Below are 22,482 nucleotides of genomic sequence, written 5' to 3'. Positions count from 1 at the left end.
GACAGATAATGTATAGCGTACGCCCAGCATTAGTAACCAGCCAGATAGGACAGATATGTGACAGATAATGTATAGCGTACGCCCAGCATTAGTAACCAGCCAGATAGGACAGATATGTGACAGATAATGTATAGCGTACGCCCAGCATTAGTAACCAGCCAGATAGGACAGATATGTGACAGATAATGTATAGCGTACGCCCAGCATTAGTAACCAGCCAGAGATAGGACAGATATATGACAGATAATGTATAGTGTACGCCCAGCTTTAGAAACCAGCCAGATAGGACAGATATATGACAGATAATGTATAGTGTGCGCCCAGCTTTAGTAACCAGCCAGATAGGACAGATATGTGACAGATAATGTATAGTGTACGCCCAGCATTAGAAACCAGCCAGACAGGACAGACATGTGACAGATAATGTATAGTGTACGCCCAGCATAAGTAACCAGACAGAAAGGACAGATATGTGACAGATAATGTATAGTGTATACCCAGCATTAGTAACCAGCCAGATAGGACAGATATGTGACAGATAATGTATAGTGTACGCCCAGCATTAGTAACCAGCCAGATAGGACAGATATGTGACAGATAATGTATAGTGTATGCCCAGCATTAGTAACCAGCCAGATAGGACAGACATGTGACAGATAATGTATAGTGTACGCCCAGCATTAGTGACCAGCCAGATAGGACAGATATGTGACAGATAATGTATAGTGTACGGCCAGCATTAGTAACCAGCCAGAAAGGACAGATATGTGACAGATAATGTATAGTGTACGCCCAGCATTAGTAACCAGCCAGAAAGGACAGATATGTGACAGATAATGTATATTGTATGCCCAGCATTAGTAACCAGCCAGATAGGACAGATATGTGACAGATAATGTATATTGTATGCCCAGCATTAGTAACCAGCCAGATAGGACAGTTATGTGACAGATAATGTATAGTGTACGCCCAGCATTAGTAACCAGCCAGATAGGACAGATATGTGACAGATAATGTATAGTGTATGCCCAGCATTAGTAACCAGCCAGATAGGATATGTGACAGATAATGTATAGTGTACGCCCAGCATTAGTAACCAGCCAGATAGGACAGATATGTGACAGATAATGTATAGTGTACGCCCAGCATTAGTAACCGGCCAAATAGGACAGATATGTGACAGATAATGTATAGTGTACGCCCAGCATTAGTAACCGGCCAGATGGGACAGATATGTGACAGATAATGTATAGTGTACGCCCAGCATTAGTAACCGGCCAGATGGGACAGATATGTGACAGATAATGTATAGTGTACGCCCAGCATTAGTAACCGGCCAGATGGGACAGATATGTGACAGATAATGTATAGTGTACGCCCAGCATTAGTAACCGGCCAGAGAGGACAGATGTGTGACAGATAATGTATAGTGTACGCCCAGCGTTAGTAACCGGCCAGATAGGACAGATGTGTGACAGATAATGTATAGCGTACGCCCAGCGTTAGTAACCGGCCAGATAGGACAGATATGTGACAGATAATGTATAGCGTACGCCCAGCGTTAGTAACCGGCCAGATAGGACAGATATGTGACAGATAATGTATAGCGTACGCCCAGCGTTAGTAACCGGCCAGATAGGACAGAAATGTGACAGATAATGTATAGAGTACACCCAGCATTAGCAACCAGCCAGATAGGACAGATATGTGACAGATAATGTATAGCGTACGCCCAGCATTAGCAACCAGCCAGATAGGACAGATATGTGACAGATAATGTATAGCGTACGCCCAGCATTAGTAACCAGCCAGATAGGACAGATATGTGACAGATAATGTATAGCGTACGCCCAGCATTAGTAACCAGCCAGATAGGACAGATATGTGACAGATAATGTATAGCGTACGCCCAGCATTAGTAACCAGCCAGATAGGACAGATATGTGACAGATAATGTATAGCGTACGCCCAGCATTAGTAACCAGCCAGATAGGACAGATATATGACAGATAATGTATAGTGTATGCCCAGCATTAGTAACCAGCCAGATAGGACAGATATATGACAGATAATGTATAGTGTGCGCCCAGCTTTAGTAACCAGCCAGATAGGACAGATATGTGACAGATAATGTATAGTGTACGCCCAGCATTAGTAACCAGCCAGATAGGACAGATATGTGACAGATAATGTATAGTGTACGCCCAGCATTAGTAACCAGACAGAAAGGACAGATATGTGACAGATAATGTATAGTGTATACCCAGCATTAGTAACCAGCCAGATAGGACAGATATGTGACAGATATGTGACAGATAATGTATAGTGTACGCCCAGCATTAGTAACCAGCCAGATAGGACAGATATGTGACAGATAATGTATAGTGTACGCCCAGCATTAGTAACCAGCCAGATAGGACAGACATGTGACAGATAATGTATAGTGTACGCCCAGCATTAGTGACCAGCCAGATAGGACAGACATGTGACAGATAATGTATAGTGTACGCCTAGCATTAGTGACCAGCCAGATAGGACAGATATGTGACAGATAATGTATAGTGTACGCCCAGCATTAGTAACCAGCCAGATGGGACAGATATGTGACAGATAATGTATAGTGTACGCCCAGCATTAGTAACCGGCCAGATAGGACAGATATGTGACAGATAATATATAGTGTACGCCCAGCATTAGTAACCGGACACATATGTGACAGATAATGTATAGTGTATGTACGCCCAGCATTAGCAACCAGCCAGATAGGACAGATGTGTGACAGATAATGTATAGTGTATGTACGCCCAGCATTAGCAACCAGCCAGATAGGACAGATATGTGACAGATAATGTATAGCATACGCCCAGCATTAGTAACCAGCCAGATAGGACAGATATGTGACAGATAATGTATAGCGTACGCCCATCATTAGTAACCAGCCAGATAGGACAGATATGTGACAGATAATGTATAGCGTACGCCCAGCATTAGTAACCAGCCAGATAGGACAGATATGTGACAGATAATGTATAGCGTACGCCCAGCATTAGTAACCAGCCAGATAGGACAGATATGTGACAGATAATGTATAGCGTACGCCCAGCATTAGTAACCAGCCAGATAGGACAGATATGTGACAGATAATGTATAGCGTACGCCCAGCATTAGTAACCAGCCAGATAGGACAGATATGTGACAGATAATGTATAGCGTACGCCCAGCATTAGTAACCAGCCAGATAGGACAGATATGTGACAGATAATGTATAGTGTACGCCCAGCATTAGTAACCAGCCAGATAGGACAGATATGTGACAGATATGTGACAGATAATGTATAGTGTACGCCCAGCATTAGTAACCAGCCAGATCGGACAGATATATGACAGATAATGTATAGTGTACGCCCAGCTTTAGTAACCAGCCAGATAGGACAGATGTATGACAGATAATGTATAGTGTGCGCCCAGCTTTAGTAACCAGCCAGATAGGACAGATATGTGACAGATAATGTATAGTGTACGCCCAGCATTAGTAACCAGACAGATAGGACAGATATGTGACAGATAATGTATAGTGTACGCCCAGCATTAGTAACCAGACAGAAAGGACAGATATGTGACAGATAATGTATAGTGTATACCCAGCATTAGTAACCAGCCAGATAGGACAGATATGTGACAGATAATGTATAGTGTACACCCAGCATTAGTAACCAGCCAAATAGGACAGATATGTGACAGATAATGTATAGTGTATGCCCAGCATTAGTAACCAGCCAGATAGGACAGACATGTGACAGATAATGTATAGTGTACGCCCAGCATTAGTGACCAGCCAGATAGGACAGATATGTGACAGATAATGTATAGTGTACGCCCAGCATTAGTAACCAGCCAGATAGGACAGATATGTGACAGATAATGTATAGTGTATGCCCAGCATTAGTAACCAGCCAGATAGGATATGTGACAGATAATGTATAGTGTACGCCCAGCATTAGTAACCAGCCAGATAGGACAGATATGTGACAGATAATGTATAGTGTATACCCAGCATTAGTAACCAACCAGATAGGACAGATATGTGACAGATAATGTATAGTGTACGCCCAGCATTAGTAACCGGCCAGATAGGACAGATATGTGACAGATAATGTATAGTGTACGCCCAGCATTAGTAACCGGCCAGATAGGACAGATATGTGACAGATAATGTATAGTGTACGCCCAGCATTAGTAACCGGCCAGATAGGACAGATATGTGACAGATAATGTATAGTGTACGCCCAGCATTAGTAACTGGCCAGATAGGACAGATATGTGACAGATAATGTATAGTGTATACCCAGCATTAGTAACCGGCCAGATAGGACAGATATATGACAGATAATGTATAGTGTGCGCCCAGCTTTAGTAACCAGCCAGATAGGACAGATATGTGACAGATAATGTATAGTGTACGCCCAGCATTAGTAACCAGCCAGATAGGACAGATATGTGACAGATAATGTATAGTGTACGCCCAGCATTAGTAACCAGCCAGATAGGACAGATATGTGACAGATAATGTATAGTGTACGCCCAGCATTAGTAACCAGACAGAAAGGACAGATATGTGACAGATAATGTATAGTGTATACCCAGCATTAGTAACCAGCCAGATAGGACAGATATGTGACAGATATGTGACAGATAATGTATAGTGTACGCCCAGCATTAGTAACCAGCCAGATAGGACAGATATGTGACAGATAATGTATAGTGTACGCCCAGCATTAGTAACCAGCCAGATAGGACAGACATGTGACAGATAATGTATAGTGTACGCCCAGCATTAGTGACCAGCCAGATAGGACAGACATGTGACAGATAATGTATAGTGTACGCCCAGCATTAGTGACCAGCCAGATAGGACAGATATGTGACAGATAATGTATAGTGTACGCCCAGCATTAGTAACCAGCCAGATGGGACAGATATGTGACAGATAATGTATAGTGTACGCCCAGCATTAGTAACCGGCCAGATAGGACAGATATGTGACAGATAATATATAGTGTACGCCCAGCATTAGTAACCGGACAGATATGTGACAGATAATGTATAGTGTATGTACGCCCAGCATTAGCAACCAGCCAGATAGGACAGATATGTGACAGATAATGTATAGTGTATGTACGCCCAGCATTAGCAACCAGCCAGATAGGACAGATATGTGACAGATAATGTATAGTGTACGCCCAGCATTTATAACCAGCCAGATAGGACAGATATGTGACAGATAATGTATAGTGTACGCCCAGCATTAGTAACCAGCCAGATAGGACAGATATGTGACAGATAATGTATAGTGTACGCCCAGCATTAGTGACCAGCCAGATAGGACAGATATGTGACAGATAATGTATAGTGTACGCCCAGCATTAGTAACCAGCCAGATAGGACAGATATGTGACAGATAATGTATAGTGTATGCCCAGCATTAGTAACCAGCCAGATAGGACAGACATGTGACAGATAATGTATAGTGTACGCCCAGCATTAGTGACCAGCCAGATAGGACAGATATGTGACAGATAATGTATAGTGTACGCCCAGCATTAGTAACCAGCCAGATAGGACAGATATGTGACAGATAATGTAATGTATAGTGTATACCCAGCATTAGTAACCAGCCAGATAGGACAGATATGTGACAGATAATGTATAGTGTATGCCCAGCATTAGTAACCAGCCAGATAGGACAGATATGTGACAGATAATGTATAGTGTACGCCCAGCATTAGTAACCAGCCAGATGGGACAGATATGTGACAGATAATGTATAATGTACGCCCAGCATTAGTAACCAGCCAGATAGGACAGATATGTGACAGATAATGTATAGTGTACGCCCGGCATAAGTAACCAGCCAGATAGGACAGATATGTGACATTAGTAACCAGCCAGATAGGACAGATATGTGACAGATAATGTATAGTGTACGCCCAGCATTAGTAACCGGCCAGATGGGACAGATATGTGACAGATAATGTATAGTGTACGCCCAGCATTAGTAACCAGCCAGATGGGACAGATATGTGACAGAAAATGTATAGTGTACGCCCGGCATAAGTAACCAGCCAGATAGGACAGATATGTGACATTAGTAACCAGCCAGATAGGACAGATATGTGACAGATAATGTATAGTGTACGCCCAGCATTAGTAACCGGCCAGATGGGACAGATATGTGACAGATAATGTATAGTGTACGCCCAGCATTAGTAACCAGCCAGATGGGACAGATATGTGACAGATAATGTATAGTGTACGCCCAGCATTAGTAACCAGCCAGATGGGACAGATATGTGACAGATAATGTATAGTGTACGCCCAGCATTAGTAACCAGCCAGATGGGACAGATATGTGACAGATAATGTATAGTGTACGCCCAGCATTAGTAACCAGCCAGATGGGACAGATATGTGACAGATAATGTATAGTGTACGCCCAACATTAGTAACCGGCCAGATAGTACAGATATGTGACAGATAATATATAGTGTACGCCCAGCATTAGTAACCGGCCAGATAGGACAGATATGTGACAGATAATGTATAGTGTATGTACGCCCAGCATTAGCAACCAGCCAGATAGGACAGATATGTGACAGATAATGTATAGCGTACGCCCAGCATTAGTAACCAGCCAGATAGGACAGATATGTGACAGGTAATGTATAGCGTACGCCCAGCATTAGTAACCAGCCAGATAGGACAGATATGTGACAGATAATGTATAGCGTACGCCCAGCATTAGTAACCAGCCAGATAGGACAGATATGTGACAGATAATGTATAGCGTACGCCCAGCATTAGTAACCAGCCAGATAGAACAGATATGTGACAGATAATGTATAGCGTACGCCCAGCATTAGTAACCAGCCAGATAGGACAGATATGTGACAGATAATGTATAGTGTACGCCCAGCATTAGTAACCAGCCAGATAGGACAGATATATGACAGATAATGTATAGTGTACGCCCAGCTTTAGAAACCAGCCAGATAGGACAGATATATGACAGATAATGTATAGTGTGCGCCCAGCTTTAGTAACCAGCCAGATAGGACAGATATGTGACAGATAATGTATAGTGTACGCCCAGCATTAGTAACCAGCCAGACAGGACAGATATGTGACAGATAATGTATAGTGTACGCCCAGCATTAGTAACCAGCCAGATAGGACAGATATGTGACAGATAATGTATAGTGTATACCCAGCATTAGTAACCAGCCAGATAGGACAGATATGTGACAGATATGTGACAGATAATGTATAGTGTACGCCCAGCATTAGTAACCAGCCAGATAGGACAGATATGTGACAGATAATGTATAGTGTATGCCCAGCATTAGTAACCAGCCAGATAGGACAGACATGTGACAGATAATGTATAGTGTACGCCCAGCATTAGTGACCAGCCAGATAGGACAGATATGTGACAGATAATGTATAGTGTACGGCCAGCATTAGTAACCAGCCAGAAAGGACAGATATGTGACAGATAATGTATAGTGTACGCCCAGCATTAGTAACCAGCCAGATAGGACAGATATGTGACAGATAATGTATAGCGTACGCCCAGCATTAGTAACCAGCCAGATAGGACAGATATGTGACAGATAATGTATAGCGTACGCCCAGCATTAGTAACCAGCCAGATAGGACAGATATGTGACAGATAATGTATAGCGTACGCCCAGCATTAGTAACCAGCCAGATAGGACAGATATGTGACAGATAATGTATAGCGTACGCCCAGCATTAGTAACCAGCCAGATAGGACAGATATATGACAGATAATGTATAGTGTACGCCCAGCTTTAGAAACCAGCCAGATAGGACAGATATATGACAGATAATGTATAGTGTGCGCCCAGCTTTAGTAACCAGCCAGATAGGACAGATATGTGACAGATAATGTATAGTGTACGCCCAGCATTAGTAACCAGCCAGACAGGACAGACATGTGACAGATAATGTATAGTGTACGCCCAGCATAAGTAACCAGACAGAAAGGACAGATATGTGACAGATAATGTATAGTGTATACCCAGCATTAGTAACCAGCCAGATAGGACAGATATGTGACAGATATGTGACAGATAATGTATAGTGTACGCCCAGCATTAGTAACCAGCCAGATAGGACAGATATGTGACAGATAATGTATAGTGTATGCCCAGCATTAGTAACCAGCCAGATAGGACAGACATGTGACAGATAATGTATAGTGTACGCCCAGCATTAGTGACCAGCCAGATAGGACAGATATGTGACAGATAATGTATAGTGTACGGCCAGCATTAGTAACCAGCCAGAAAGGACAGATATGTGACAGATAATGTATAGTGTACGCCCAGCATTAGTAACCAGCCAGAAAGGACAGATATGTGACAGATAATGTATAGTGTACGCCCAGCATTAGTAACCAGCCAGATAGGACAGATATGTGACAGATAATGTATATTGTATGCCCAGCATTAGTAACCAGCCAGATAGGACAGATATGTGACAGATAATGTATATTGTATGCCCAGCATTAGTAACCAGCCAGATAGGACAGTTATGTGACAGATAATGTATAGTGTACGCCCAGCATTAGTAACCAGCCAGATAGGACAGATATGTGACAGATAATGTATAGTGTATGCCCAGCATTAGTAACCAGCCAGATAGGATATGTGACAGATAATGTATAGTGTACGCCCAGCATTAGTAACCAGCCAGATAGGACAGATATGTGACAGATAATGTATAGTGTACGCCCAGCATTAGTAACCAGCCAGATAGGACAGATATGTGACAGATAATGTATAGTGTACGCCCAGCATTAGTAACCGGCCAGATAGGACAGATATGTGACAGATAATGTATAGTGTACGCCCAGCATTAGTAACCGGCCAGATAGGACAGATATGTGACAGATAATGTATAGTGTACGCCTAGCATTAGTAACCGGCCAGATAGGACAGATATGTGACAGATAATGTATAGTGTACGCCCAGCATTAGTAACCAGCCAGATAGGACAGATATGTGACAGATAATGTATAGTGTACGCCCAGCATTAGTAACGGGCCAGATAGGACAGATATGTGACAGATAATGTATAGTGTACGCCCAGCATTAGTAACCAGCCAGATAGGAGAGATATGTGACAGATAATGTATAGTGTACGCCCAGCATTAGTAACGGGCCAGATAGGACAGATATGTGACAGATAATGTATAGTGTATGTCCAGCATTAGTAACCGGCCAGATAGGACAGATATGTGACAGATAATGTATAGTGTATGCCCAGCATTAGTAACCAGCCAGATAAGACAGATATGTGACAGTTAATGTATAGTGTATGCCCAGCATTAGTAACCAGCCAGATAGGACAGTTATGTGACAGATAATGTATAGTGTACGCCCAGCATTAGTAACCAGCCAGATAGGACAGATATGTGACAGATAATGTATAGTGTACTCCCAGCATTAGTAACCAGCCAGATAGGACAGATATGTGACAGATAATGTATAGTTTACGCCCAGCATTAGTAACCAGCCAGATAGGACAGATATGTGACAGTTAATGTATAGTGTACGCCCAGCATTAGTAACCAGACAGATATGTGACAGATAATGTATAGTGTATGCCCAGCATTAGTAACCAGCCAGATAAGACAGATATGTGACAGTTAATGTATAGTGTACGCCCAGCATTAGTAACCAGCCAGATAAGACAGATATGTGACAGATAATGTATAGCGTACGCCCAGCATTAGTAACCAGCCAGATAGGACAGTTATGTGACAGATAATGTATAGTGTACGCCCAGCATTAGTAACCAGCCAGATAGGACAGATATGTGACAGATAATGTATAGTTTACGCCCAGCATTAGTAACCAGCCAGATAGGACAGATATGTGACAGTTAATGTATAGTGTATGCCCAGCATTAGTAACCAGCCAGATAGGACAGATATGTGACAGATATGTGACAGATAATGTATAGTGTATGCCCAGCATTAGTAACCAGCCAGATAGGACAGATATGTGACAGATAATGTATAGTGTATGCCCAGCATTAGTAACCAGCCAGATAGGACAGATATGTGACAGATATGTGACAGATAATGTATAGTGTATACCCAGCATTAGTAACCAGACAGATAGGACAGATATGTGACAGATAATGTATAGTGTATACCCAGCATTAGTAACCAGCCAGATAGGACAGATATGTGACAGATAATGTATAGTGTATACTAGAGATGAGCGGTTCGGATTCTGTGGAATCCGAACCGCTCCGAACATTGGGGATCCGAGTCCACCCGAACCCTGTTCGGGTGTTCACCGCCTGACTCGGAACCCCGTTCGGGGCCGAACGGCGGCCGCCTGATGTCGGATTCTCACTAGAGAATCCGACATCAGGTCTCCTCGCGTGTAGGGCAGAGCGCAGTGATAGCGCTCTGCCCTACACAGACACAAACACACAGCCGCCAGCGGCAGCTGTGTGTTTGTTACAGCAGCCAATGAGAGTCACACAGACTCTCATTGGCTGCTGCACGGAGGGAGCCGGCTGGAGCTCACACATGAGCTCCGTCTTCCGGCTCCCTCCTCAGCGTGTGACAGAGCGGACGGCGCGGGAGCGGGGATACAGGTAAGTTTTTATTTTTTTATTTGTGCGAGGGCCGGGGGCGCTACTGGGGGGGGGGTCTACTACTGGGGGTGCGGGGGGGCCATACTACTGGGGGGGTCTGCTACTGGGGGGGGGCTATACTACTGGGGGGGCCATACTACAGAGTGGCCTGCTACTGGGGGGGGCTATACTACTGGGGGGGTCTGCTACTGGGGGGGGCCATACTACTGAGGGCCTGCTACTGGGGGGGCCATACTACTGGGGGGGCTTACTACTACTGGGGGGGCCTGCTACTGGGGCAGCCTACTACTGGGGGGGCCATACTACAGGGGGGCTACTACTGGGGCAGCCTACTACTGGGGGGGGCCTGCTACTGGGGCAGCCTACTACTGGGGGGGCCATACTACTGGGGGGGCCATACTACTGGGGGGGCATACTACTGGGTGGCATGCTAATGGTGGGCATACTACTGGGGGGGCCTGCTAATGGGGGGCATACTACTGGGTGGCATGCTAAAGGGGGGCATACTACTGGGGGGGCCTGCTAATGGGGGGCATACTACTGGGGGGCATTCCACTGGGGGCACTGCATAGTGGACCCTACTACTAAGGGGACTGCATAGGGGGCACCACTGCTGGGGGACATTGTGTAAGGGACACCGCTACTGTGGGCATTGTGTAAAAGGGTCACTACTGTGGGCATTGTGTAAAAGGGGCACTACTGTGTGTCGTAACATAAATAAGAGACACTACTTTATGGTGTAATGTGAATCAGGCCCTATGTGCGGTGTAATGCTAATAAGATTGTGCACTGTGACTCCTAGGGCCATAGCCCACTTTGTAAGCAAGTACTGTGACTCTGCTGGCCGTACCCCACTGGGTGGGTGCACTACTTTTCATTTCTGCCACTGCTGTGTGGCAATGTGTCATAGATGTGCTTTATACTGTGGTGTCTGTGTCGTTGTGCCGCTGCTTTGTCGCTTAGTAACCAGTCAGCTCACTGCAACCTTTGGCCAATAATGTTGAAAACAATATTATAAGCTGTGATATGGTCTAAATTGACTGGAAATTAATGTTATTGAGGTTAATAATACTCTAGGAAGAAAAAAAAAGACCAATTTATGTGATTTTAGCTTTTTTTGTCAATTTTTGTAAAAAATCCAAATCCAAATCCAAAGCCAGTCACCGCAGTTTGGCAAATCCAAATCCAAATCCAAAGCCGGACGACGAATTAGAACCAAATCCAAATCCGGCAAAAATGGTCCGGCGCACATCCCTAGTGTATACCCAGCATTAGTAACCAGCCAGATAGGACAGATATGTGACAGATAATGTATAGTGTATACCCAGCATTAGTAACCAGCCAGATAGGACAGATATGTGACAGATAATGTATAGTGTATGCCCAGCATTAGTAACCAGCCAGATAGGACAGATATGTGACAGATAATGTATAGTGTATACCCAGCATTAGTAACCAGCCAGATAGGACAGATATGAGACAGATAATGTATAGTGTATACCCAGCATTAGTAACCGGCCAGATAGGACAGATATGTGACAGATAATGTATAGTGTATGCCCAGCATTAGTAACCGGCCAGATAGGACAGATATGCGACAGATAATGTATAGTGTACGCCCAGCATTAGTAACCGGCCAGATAGGACAGATATGTGACATATAATGTATAGTGTACTCCCAGCATTAGTAACCGGCCAGATAGGACAGATATGTGACAGATAATATATAGTGTATACCCAGCATTAGTAACCAGCCAGATAGGACAGATATGTGACAGATAATGTATAGTGTATGCCCAGCATTAGTAACCGGCCAGATAGGACAGATATGCGACAGATAATGTATAGTGTACGCCCAGCATTAGTAACCGGCCAGATAGGACAGATATGTGACAGATAATGTATAGTGTACTCCCAGCATTAGTAACCGGCCAGATAGGACAGATATGTGACAGATAATGTATAGTGTATGCCCAGCATTAGTAACCGGCCAGATAGGACAGATATGTGACAGATAATGAGATATGTGACAGATAATGTATAGTGTACACCCAGCATTAGTAACCGGCCAGATAGGACAGATATGTGACAGATAATGTATAGTGTACGCCCAGCATTAGTAACCAGCCAGATAGGACAGATATGTGACAGATAATGTATAGTGTACGCCCAGCATTAGTAACCAGACAGATATGTGACAGATATGTGACAGATAATGTATAGTGTACGCCCAGCATTAGTAACCAGCCAGATAGGACAGATATGTGACAGATAATGTATAGTGTATGCCCAGCATTAGTAACCAGCCAGATAGGACAGATATGTGACAGATAATGTATAGTGTACGCCCAGCATTAGTAACCAGCCAGATAGGACAGATGTGTGACACATAATGTATAGTGTATGCCCAGCATTAGTAACCGGCCAGATAGGACAGATATGTGACAGATAATGTATAGTGTACGCCCAGCATTAGTAACCGGCCAAATAGGACAGATATGTGACAGATAATGTATAGTGTACGCCCAGCATTAGTAACCAGCCAGATAGGACAGATATGTGACAGATAATGTATAGTATACGCCCAGCATTTGTAACCGGCCAAATAGGACAGATATGTGACAGATAATGTATAGTGTATGCCCAGCATTAGTAACCGGCCAGATAGGACAGATATGTGACAGATAATGAGATATGTGACAGATAATGTATAGTGTACACCCAGCATTAGTAACCGGCCAGATAGGACAGATATGTGACAGATAATGTATAGTGTACGCCCAGCATTAGTAACCAGCCAGATAGGACAGATATGTGACAGATAATGTATAGTGTACGCCCAGCATTAGTAACCAGCCAGATAGGACAGATATGTGACAGATAATGTATAGTGTACGCCCAGCATTAGTAACCAGCCAGATAGGACAGATATGTGACAGATAATGTATAGTGTACGCCCAGCATTAGTAACCAGCCAGATAGGACAGATATGTGACAGATAATGTATAGTGTACGCCCAGCATTAGTAACCAGCCAGATAGGACAGATATGTGACAGCTAATGTATAGTGTACGCCCAGCATTAGTAACCAGCCAGATAGGACAGATATGTGACAGATAATGTATAGTGTATACCCAGCATTAGTAACCAGCCAGATAGGACAGATATGAGACAGATAATGTATAGTGTATACCCAGCATTAGTAACCGGCCAGATAGGACAGATATGTGACAGATAATGTATAGTGTATGCCCAGCATTAGTAACCGGCCAGATAGGACAGATATGCGACAGATAATGTATAGTGTACGCCCAGCATTAGTAACCGGCCAGATAGGACAGATATGTGACATATAATGTATAGTGTACTCCCAGCATTAGTAACCGGCCAGATAGGACAGATATGTGACAGATAATATATAGTGTATACCCAGCATTAGTAACCAGCCAGATAGGACAGATATGTGACAGATAATGTATAGTGTATGCCCAGCATTAGTAACCGGCCAGATAGGACAGATATGCGACAGATAATGTATAGTGTACGCCCAGCATTAGTAACCGGCCAGATAGGACAGATATGTGACAGATAATGTATAGTGTACTCCCAGCATTAGTAACCGGCCAGATAGGACAGATATGTGACAGATAATGTATAGTGTATGCCCAGCATTAGTAACCGGCCAGATAGGACAGATATGTGACAGATAATGAGATATGTGACAGATAATGTATAGTGTACACCCAGCATTAGTAACCGGCCAGATAGGACAGATATGTGACAGATAATGTATAGTGTACGCCCAGCATTAGTAACCAGCCAGATAGGACAGATATGTGACAGATAATGTATAGTGTACGCCCAGCATTAGTAACCAGACAGATATGTGACAGATATGTGACAGATAATGTATAGTGTACGCCCAGCATTAGTAACCAGCCAGATAGGACAGATATGTGACAGATAATGTATAGTGTATGCCCAGCATTAGTAACCAGCCAGATAGGACAGATATGTGACAGATAATGTATAGTGTACGCCCAGCATTAGTAACCAGCCAGATAGGACAGATGTGTGACACATAATGTATAGTGTATGCCCAGCATTAGTAACCGGCCAGATAGGACAGATATGTGACAGATAATGTATAGTGTACGCCCAGCATTAGTAACCGGCCAAATAGGACAGATATGTGACAGATAATGTATAGTGTACGCCCAGCATTAGTAACCAGCCAGATAGGACAGATATGTGACAGATAATGTATAGTATACGCCCAGCATTTGTAACCGGCCAAATAGGACAGATATGTGACAGATAATGTATAGTGTATGCCCAGCATTAGTAACCGGCCAGATAGGACAGATATGTGACAGATAATGAGATATGTGACAGATAATGTATAGTGTACACCCAGCATTAGTAACCGGCCAGATAGGACAGATATGTGACAGATAATGTATAGTGTACGCCCAGCATTAGTAACCAGCCAGATAGGACAGATATGTGACAGATAATGTATAGTGTACGCCCAGCATTAGTAACCAGCCAGATAGGACAGATATGTGACAGATAATGTATAGTGTACGCCCAGCATTAGTAACCAGCCAGATAGGACAGATATGTGACAGATAATGTATAGTGTACGCCCAGCATTAGTAACCAGCCAGATAGGACAGATATGTGACAGATAATGTATAGTGTACGCCCAGCATTAGTAACCAGCCAGATAGGACAGATATGTGACAGCTAATGTATAGTGTACGCCCAGCATTAGTAACCAGCCAGATAGGACAGATATGTGACAGATAATGTATAGTGTACGCCCAGCATTAGTAACCAGCCAGATAGGACAGATATGTGACAGATAATGTATAGTGTACGCCCAGCATTAGTAACCAGCCAGATAGGACAGATATGTGACAGATAATGTATAGTGTACGCCCAGCATTAGTAACCAGCCAGATAGGACAGATATGTGACAGATAATGTATAGTGTACACCCAGCATTAGTAACCAGCCAGATAGGACATATATCTGACAGATAATTGTATAGTTGATGCCCAGCTTATGTCTAAGCTCACTCAGGAGAGGGCAACGGAATTCCTCTGCTGGGGGCCAGGAAATCTACATCAGGAGACACGGACCCTGGCCTCAGTGCTCCCACAAAACAGTGGTGCCTACGTTTTGAGGAATGGTACCCGCGGCCGCCCCCATCTCTCCCCCAAATGTCTGGCGATCAGGCTGCAGCGTCCGGGGCACTGCGACCAGAGAGGGAGGGGAGGGGTCACACAACAGTTCTCCCCCAGGCAAAGGACGGCTCCATAATAATAGTGATCTCCTTCATCTATAAATGAAGGTAAAGTGAGCAATATATTAGGGAAAACCGGAACAGTATATCCAGCTATAATAGGCTGCAGCCTGGATATTGATGACCTGTAACACGTGGACACAGAATGTCATCACACAGGTGGTTTTGTTTATTGTTAGGTTCAGGCTAAAATATGAAAAAGTTGTCGGCATTTTGCTAATGTAAATGTGGTTGTTGACATTAAGTCCGTGTCGGCATTCTGAATTTGGACATTTCATCGCACACCTTGGGACTGGAAGTCAGAAACCATGCTACAGGTAACAGCGCAAGCAACGCAATGCGCCTATTCCCTAAATGTAGGAGGAATAACAGCAAAAGTAACTGGCAGCATAGACACAGGGAGAGTGTGTCCTCCCAATCCCAGATGTATCTGTCTGTCATCTATCTATAGCTCCAGTACTTGTGTATACAGTATGTGTGGTGTATACAGAGGGAAAGCAGCTCATTCCCTGGCACATAGATAGTGATACACATCACACACTCAGAGTTGGGAAGGGGGATGGGGAGGGGCCATGCAGATGACACGTATGTGGGGGAGGGGCCATGCAGATCACACAACGGCTGTAAGTTTAGGCTCAGTTATGGGTGGAGGTTCCTGGTAGGGGCAGGGGGGGAGTCTCATGTTCTGCTGGAGTCAGGGAGGAAGAAGGAACCAGGAGTCACACTTGGAAATATCTTCATTCACAAGAGAAGCGGATTATAGCCTGCAACAAAGTGACAGTCTGCAGTCAGGTGAGTTCACGTAATACTCTCACTGACCCAGGTGAGACCCAGTGATCTGTACACATGGCTGTTACACCTCGTCCTGGCAATGTCTCTACCCTGCTAGGGTAAGCTACAGTACTACAGAGCCAACTAGGTCCTGTCCTAGAAAGACTAGATTATTATTATCCTTTATTTATGTGGCACCACAAGGGTTCCGCAGCGCCTTACAAAGTACAGAGACAAATGAGCACACAAGACAACAGTTATTAATAGTACAGACAATGCAGGACAGATACATGATTTATACACATTGCTGCATAACACCTAAATAAGCAGCATGGTGTCAGCAACCAAGTGTTAGGTACCGTTGTAAATGAAAGTAAAAGTAAGGCAAGAAGAAGCACATGAGGAAAGATACTGGAGTATTCAACGTGCGGCACTCCAGCTGCTGTGGGACTACACATCCCAGCATGCTCTGCCACAGTTTTGCTATTTGGGCATGTTAAAATTGAGGGAATACTCCTGGACTAGAAAGTCTCAAGTGAGCCCTAATTATCCCATGTAACCCCAAATGTGCCCATTTATTCCGGGTAACCCCCTAATGTGCTCATTTATTCCGGATAATACCTAATGTGCTCAGTTATTCCGGGTAACCCCAAATGTGCCCATTTATTCTGGGTAACCCCTAATGTGCTCAGTTATCGAGAGTAACTCCTAATATGCCCAATTACCCCAGTCATTAGTCTCAGGTTCACTCCCTTGGCCTCGTGTACCACCTCTCCTGACTTTCTCCTATACTGTCACAAGCAACCAACTGTCTGCTCTCCCCACATGGGGGTCCGGATCAATAAATATAAAATAGATCTAATCCTCCTCTGAAGTCATCCTCACACCTCCCCTACTCCCAGTTACAATACTCACACTGGTACACCCTCACACCTACACTACTCACACCTATACTACTCACACTGGTACACCTTCACACCTACCCTACTCCCACCGGTACACCTTCACACCTACCCTACTCCTACCTATACTACTCACATTGGTACACCCTCACACCTATACTACTCACACTGGTACATCCTCACACCTCCCCTACTCCCACCTATACTACTCACACAGGTACACCCTCACACCTACCCTACTCCCACCTATACTACTCATACTGGTACACCCTCATACCTACCTATACTATCACACTGGTACACCCTAACACCTCTCCTACTCCCACCTATACTACTCAAACTGGTACACCCTCACACCTCCCCTACTCCCACCTATACTACTCACACTGGTACACCCTCACACCTCCCCTACTCCCACCTATACTACTCACACTGGTACATCCTCACACCTCCCCTACTCCTACCTATACTACTCACACTGGTACACTCTCACACCTACCCTACTCCCACCTATACTACTCACACTGGTACATCCTCACACCTCCCCTACTCCCACCTATACTACTCACACTGGTACACTCACACCTACCCTACTCCCACCTATACTACTCACACTGGTACACCTTCACACCTACCCTACTCCCACCTATACTACTCACATTGGTACATCCTCACACCTCCCCTACTCCCACCTATACTACTCACACTGGTACACTCTCACACCTACCCTACTCCCACCTATACTACTCACACTGGTACACCTTCACACCTACCCTACTCCCACCTATACTACTCACATTGGTACACCCTCACACCTATACTACTCACACTGGTACATCCTCACACCTCCCCTACTCCTACCTATACTACTCACACTGGTACACTCTCACACCTACCCTACTCCCACCTATACTACTCACACTGGTACACCCTCACACCTCCCCTACTCCCACCTATACTACTCACACTGGTACATCCTCACACCTCCCCTACTCCCACCTATACTACTCACACTGGTGCACCCTCACACCTATACTACTCACACTGGTACACCCTCACACCTCCCCTACTCCTACCTATACTACTCACACTGGTACACCCTCACACCTCCCCTACTCCCACCTATACTACTCACACTGGTACACCCTCACACCTCCCCTACTCCTACCTATACTACTCACACTGGTACACCCTCACACCTATCCTACTCCTACCTACACTACTCACACTGGTATACCCTCACACCTACACTACTCACACTGGTACACCCTCACACCTCCCCTACTCCCACCTATACTACTCACACTGGTAGATCCTCACACCTCCCCTACTCCCACCTATACTACTCACACTGGTACACCCTCACACCTATACTACTCACACTGGTACACCCTCACACCTCCCCTACTCCCACCTATACTACTCACACTGGTACATCCTCACACCTACCCTACTCCTACATATACTACTCACACTGGTACACCCTCACACCTCCCCTACTCCTACCTATACTACTCACACTGGTACACCCTCACACCTACCTTACTCCTACCTATACTACTCACACTGGTACACCCTCACACCTCCCCTACTCCTACCTATACTACTCACACTGGTACACCCTCACACCTCCCCTACTCCCACCTACACTACTCACACTGGTACACGCTCACACCTCCCCTACTCCCACCTATACTACTCACACTGGTACACCCTCACACCTCCCCTACTCCTACCTATACTACTCATACTGGTACATCCTCACACCTACCCTACTCCCACCTATACTACTCACACTGGTACACCCTCACACCTCCCCTACTCCTACCTATACTACTCACACTGGTACACCCTCACACCTACCCTACTCCCACCTATACTACTCACACTGGTACACCCTCTCACCTATACTACTCACACTGGTACACCCTCACACCTCCCCTACTCCCACCTATACTGCTCACACTGGTACATCCTCACACCTACCCTACTCCCACCTATACTACTCACACTGGTACACCCTCACACCGGCCCTACTCCCACCTATACTACTCACACTGGTACACCCTCACACCTCCCCTACTCCCACCTATACTACTCACACTGGTACACCCTCACACCTCCCCTATGCCCACCTACACTACTCACACTGGTACACGCTCACACCTACCCTACTCCCACTGATACTACTCACACTGGTACACCCTCACACCTCCCCTACTCCCACCTATACTACTCACACTGGTACACCCTCACACCTCCCCAACTCCCACCTATACTACTCACACTGGTACACCCTCACACCTCCCCTACTCCCACCTATACTACTCACACTGGTACACCCTCACACCTCCCCTATGCCCACCTATCCTGGGGGCGGAGACTCTGCAGTGTGTGCTGTCTGAGCTGTGAGGAGGTTGTGTGGAGGAGAGCTCTAGCTGCTGCAGGTGTGTCCCGTGTCTGCAGGGAGACTCCCTGCTGGCTTCCCCAGGGGGATGGATCCTCCTGGGGGAGAGTGCTTCCGATGTTCAGCCCGTGGCTCGGGCTCTAAAGCAAAAGCCAAAGCAAAGACTCCTGGTGTCCGGATAACTAGTGCGGCAGGCCAGTCCGGATCATCAGGAAGCAGCATGAGTGACAGTGGAGGTAATATCATCAGCCCGGCTTCTGTGCAGTTGGAACCACAGCTTGTTCCCCCTATGTCTGAGGGTGCTCCCCTATGTGATGGAACAAAGGGTCGAGCAGTGCTGGAAGCTACCTACCCTGTCGGTGTGGGCCCAGTGAAGAAACTGGAGCCACAGTCGGATTCCCACAAACTCTCCCTGGGTGCTCCCCTGTGTGATGTAACACAGGGTGGAGTGACAGCAGCTACTGTCTGCCCAGGGGGTAGCGAAGTATGTGGGGGGGTGAAGCCCCTTGATGCCTTGGAGAATGTTCCTGGATCCCCTGGTGATACTGGGGATGAAGAGGAAGATGAGGAGGAGGAGGAATCATTTGATAGCTTCTCTATTGAGGAATTACAAAGAGAGGCAAAACGTATACAGACCAGAATTAATGATAAGAAGAAAAAAAGAAATACCTGCTATAAATGGGAGAAACCGGTGTTAAAAGAAGTGGTTGAGACCCTTTCTGTGACTCTGGGAAGGGTTAAAAGTAAATTGCAAGAAAAGCGCTTGGAAAAAAAGGAAAAGAAGGTGCAAGCAGCAGTGAAAGGGTTACCAGTTCATGCAAAGGTCCAATCAGGGCCGACACCCATGGAGACAGGTGTTATCAGTGTACCTGGTGATTGCAGCAGCAGCACCCCACAGCCTGTCTGTGCAACTGAAAGTGAAACAAACCTACCAGCTGATGTCCAGGCAAAGTGTATGCAGCTGGGGGCAGCAGCAGTAACGGAGTCTAATACAGCTGAAGATGCAGTAAATATGGAGGATAAAGTTATGTCAGAGGTGTCTGGTGCTGTGATTGCTGATTCCCAGGAGAAGTCCATGGCAGGGGACACAGTGGAGATGTCTTGCGAGCCTGAGGTGGAGGATATTGCGGAAAAGGGCGCTTTCGGTGAGCCGGCTGTCCTGCAGGTGAGTAACAGTGTGTCGGGTGCTGAAGGTAAGGCAGGTAAGAAGTGGCCGGTGACGGCTGAGCCTGACAGTGCCCAGCATGAACTATTTCCACCTGTAGTGATGGCAGATGGCGGAGCCAGGAACACAGAGGGCGCGGTGTTCCAGGCTCAAATGGAGGTTATGTCGGAATTAAGGCTTGAGGAAGCTTTACAGAAAAGTGGCACTGAGGGGGGATCTCCAGGTGAATCTGCAGTGGCAGGTGAATTACCTATTACTGGGGAGGCTCTGGGGATTGTACCCGGAGACGTGCAGGGCGAGAAGGTTATAGGTACAAGGAGGTTGCCGCATGGTATTGGTTTAGGAGGGCGCATAAAGGAAAGACAATTTGCACAAGGAATGCCTGCATTAGAAAAGACTGGGCTGCCGGAGGAGCAGATTAAAGTAATAGAAACTGTTTATGGAGATAAGATGCTTGTACCAGCCAGGGCTGCAGAGGCAGCTAAAATTATTTGTGATGATGTAAGAAGGAGAGAGGGTGGGGGGAGTGTGGTAACAAACGTATCGGACAAACAAACTGTTCCTGGAAGTATATCGTATGCTAAAATGGTGACAAGATCTAATGTCTCTAATATGAATGTGAATAATGCTGGTCCACAAATGCCGGGTGCAGCAGGCCAGGTTGGAAAAAGGAGAAATTTAATCCAGTTCTGATGGGCAGGAGAGGGGGAAGTTCCTACAAAGGAGACCTTCTTAAAGATGATTTTTGGTCTGGGGTTTAAACCCTCAGATTTATATGCTTGCATACACCTGGTCACATCTGCAGAATTTGATTTCATTTTTTTATCCTATCAGGGACTACAAGTGTTCTGGACAAAATGGCAGGCATGTAAAATGTCAAAACCATATGATATGTACAGAGTGAATTTGGTTACAAAGCATGATAAAGTGAAGGTGCATATTCTAGTGAGGAATGAGTCCATTCCTGTCCAAGATATTGCGTACTGGTTGTCCAGATATTGTGATATACAGTCTGACCTAAGTAAATCTGGATATACGATGGGGGTATGGGGGGGAGCTTGGGAGGCCCTGGTAAAGCTGCGTCATTCTGACAGAGGATTCATCCATGTACCATCCGCTGCATACATTGGCAGGGATCGAGTACAATGCTTCTACCAGGGTCAACCAAGAACCTGCTTTAAGTGCGGGGATTTCAGGCATCTGAGCAGCGAATGTAACGTGATAAAAT

General features: G+C 45.4%; 1 protein-coding gene across 3 annotated transcripts in view; it reads left to right on the top strand.

The window, feature by feature from the left end:
• LOC148506819 (mixed lineage kinase domain-like protein) overlaps positions 1-22,482 on the top strand; it is a 152,216-nt gene that overhangs the window by 77,134 nt on the left and 52,600 nt on the right. For 2 of the 3 annotated variants that reach the window (XM_088446252.1, XM_088446250.1), the window contains exon 1: positions 16,718-16,801. The exons of the other annotated variant lie outside the window; for it this stretch is intronic. The gene's annotated coding sequence lies outside the window, so the exon portion shown is untranslated. Of the gene's footprint in view, positions 1-16,717; positions 16,802-22,482 lie in introns of those variants that run through there. 3 annotated transcript variants of the gene reach the window in all.

Source organism: Taudactylus pleione, unplaced genomic scaffold (genome assembly GCF_031769625.1).
Source record: "Taudactylus pleione unplaced genomic scaffold, aTauple2 ptg000394l, whole genome shotgun sequence".
Taxonomy (NCBI): Eukaryota; Metazoa; Chordata; class Amphibia; order Anura; family Myobatrachidae; genus Taudactylus; species Taudactylus pleione.
Note: the sequence above shows the minus strand (reverse complement) of the source record. Positions and strands in the feature narration are given on the sequence as shown.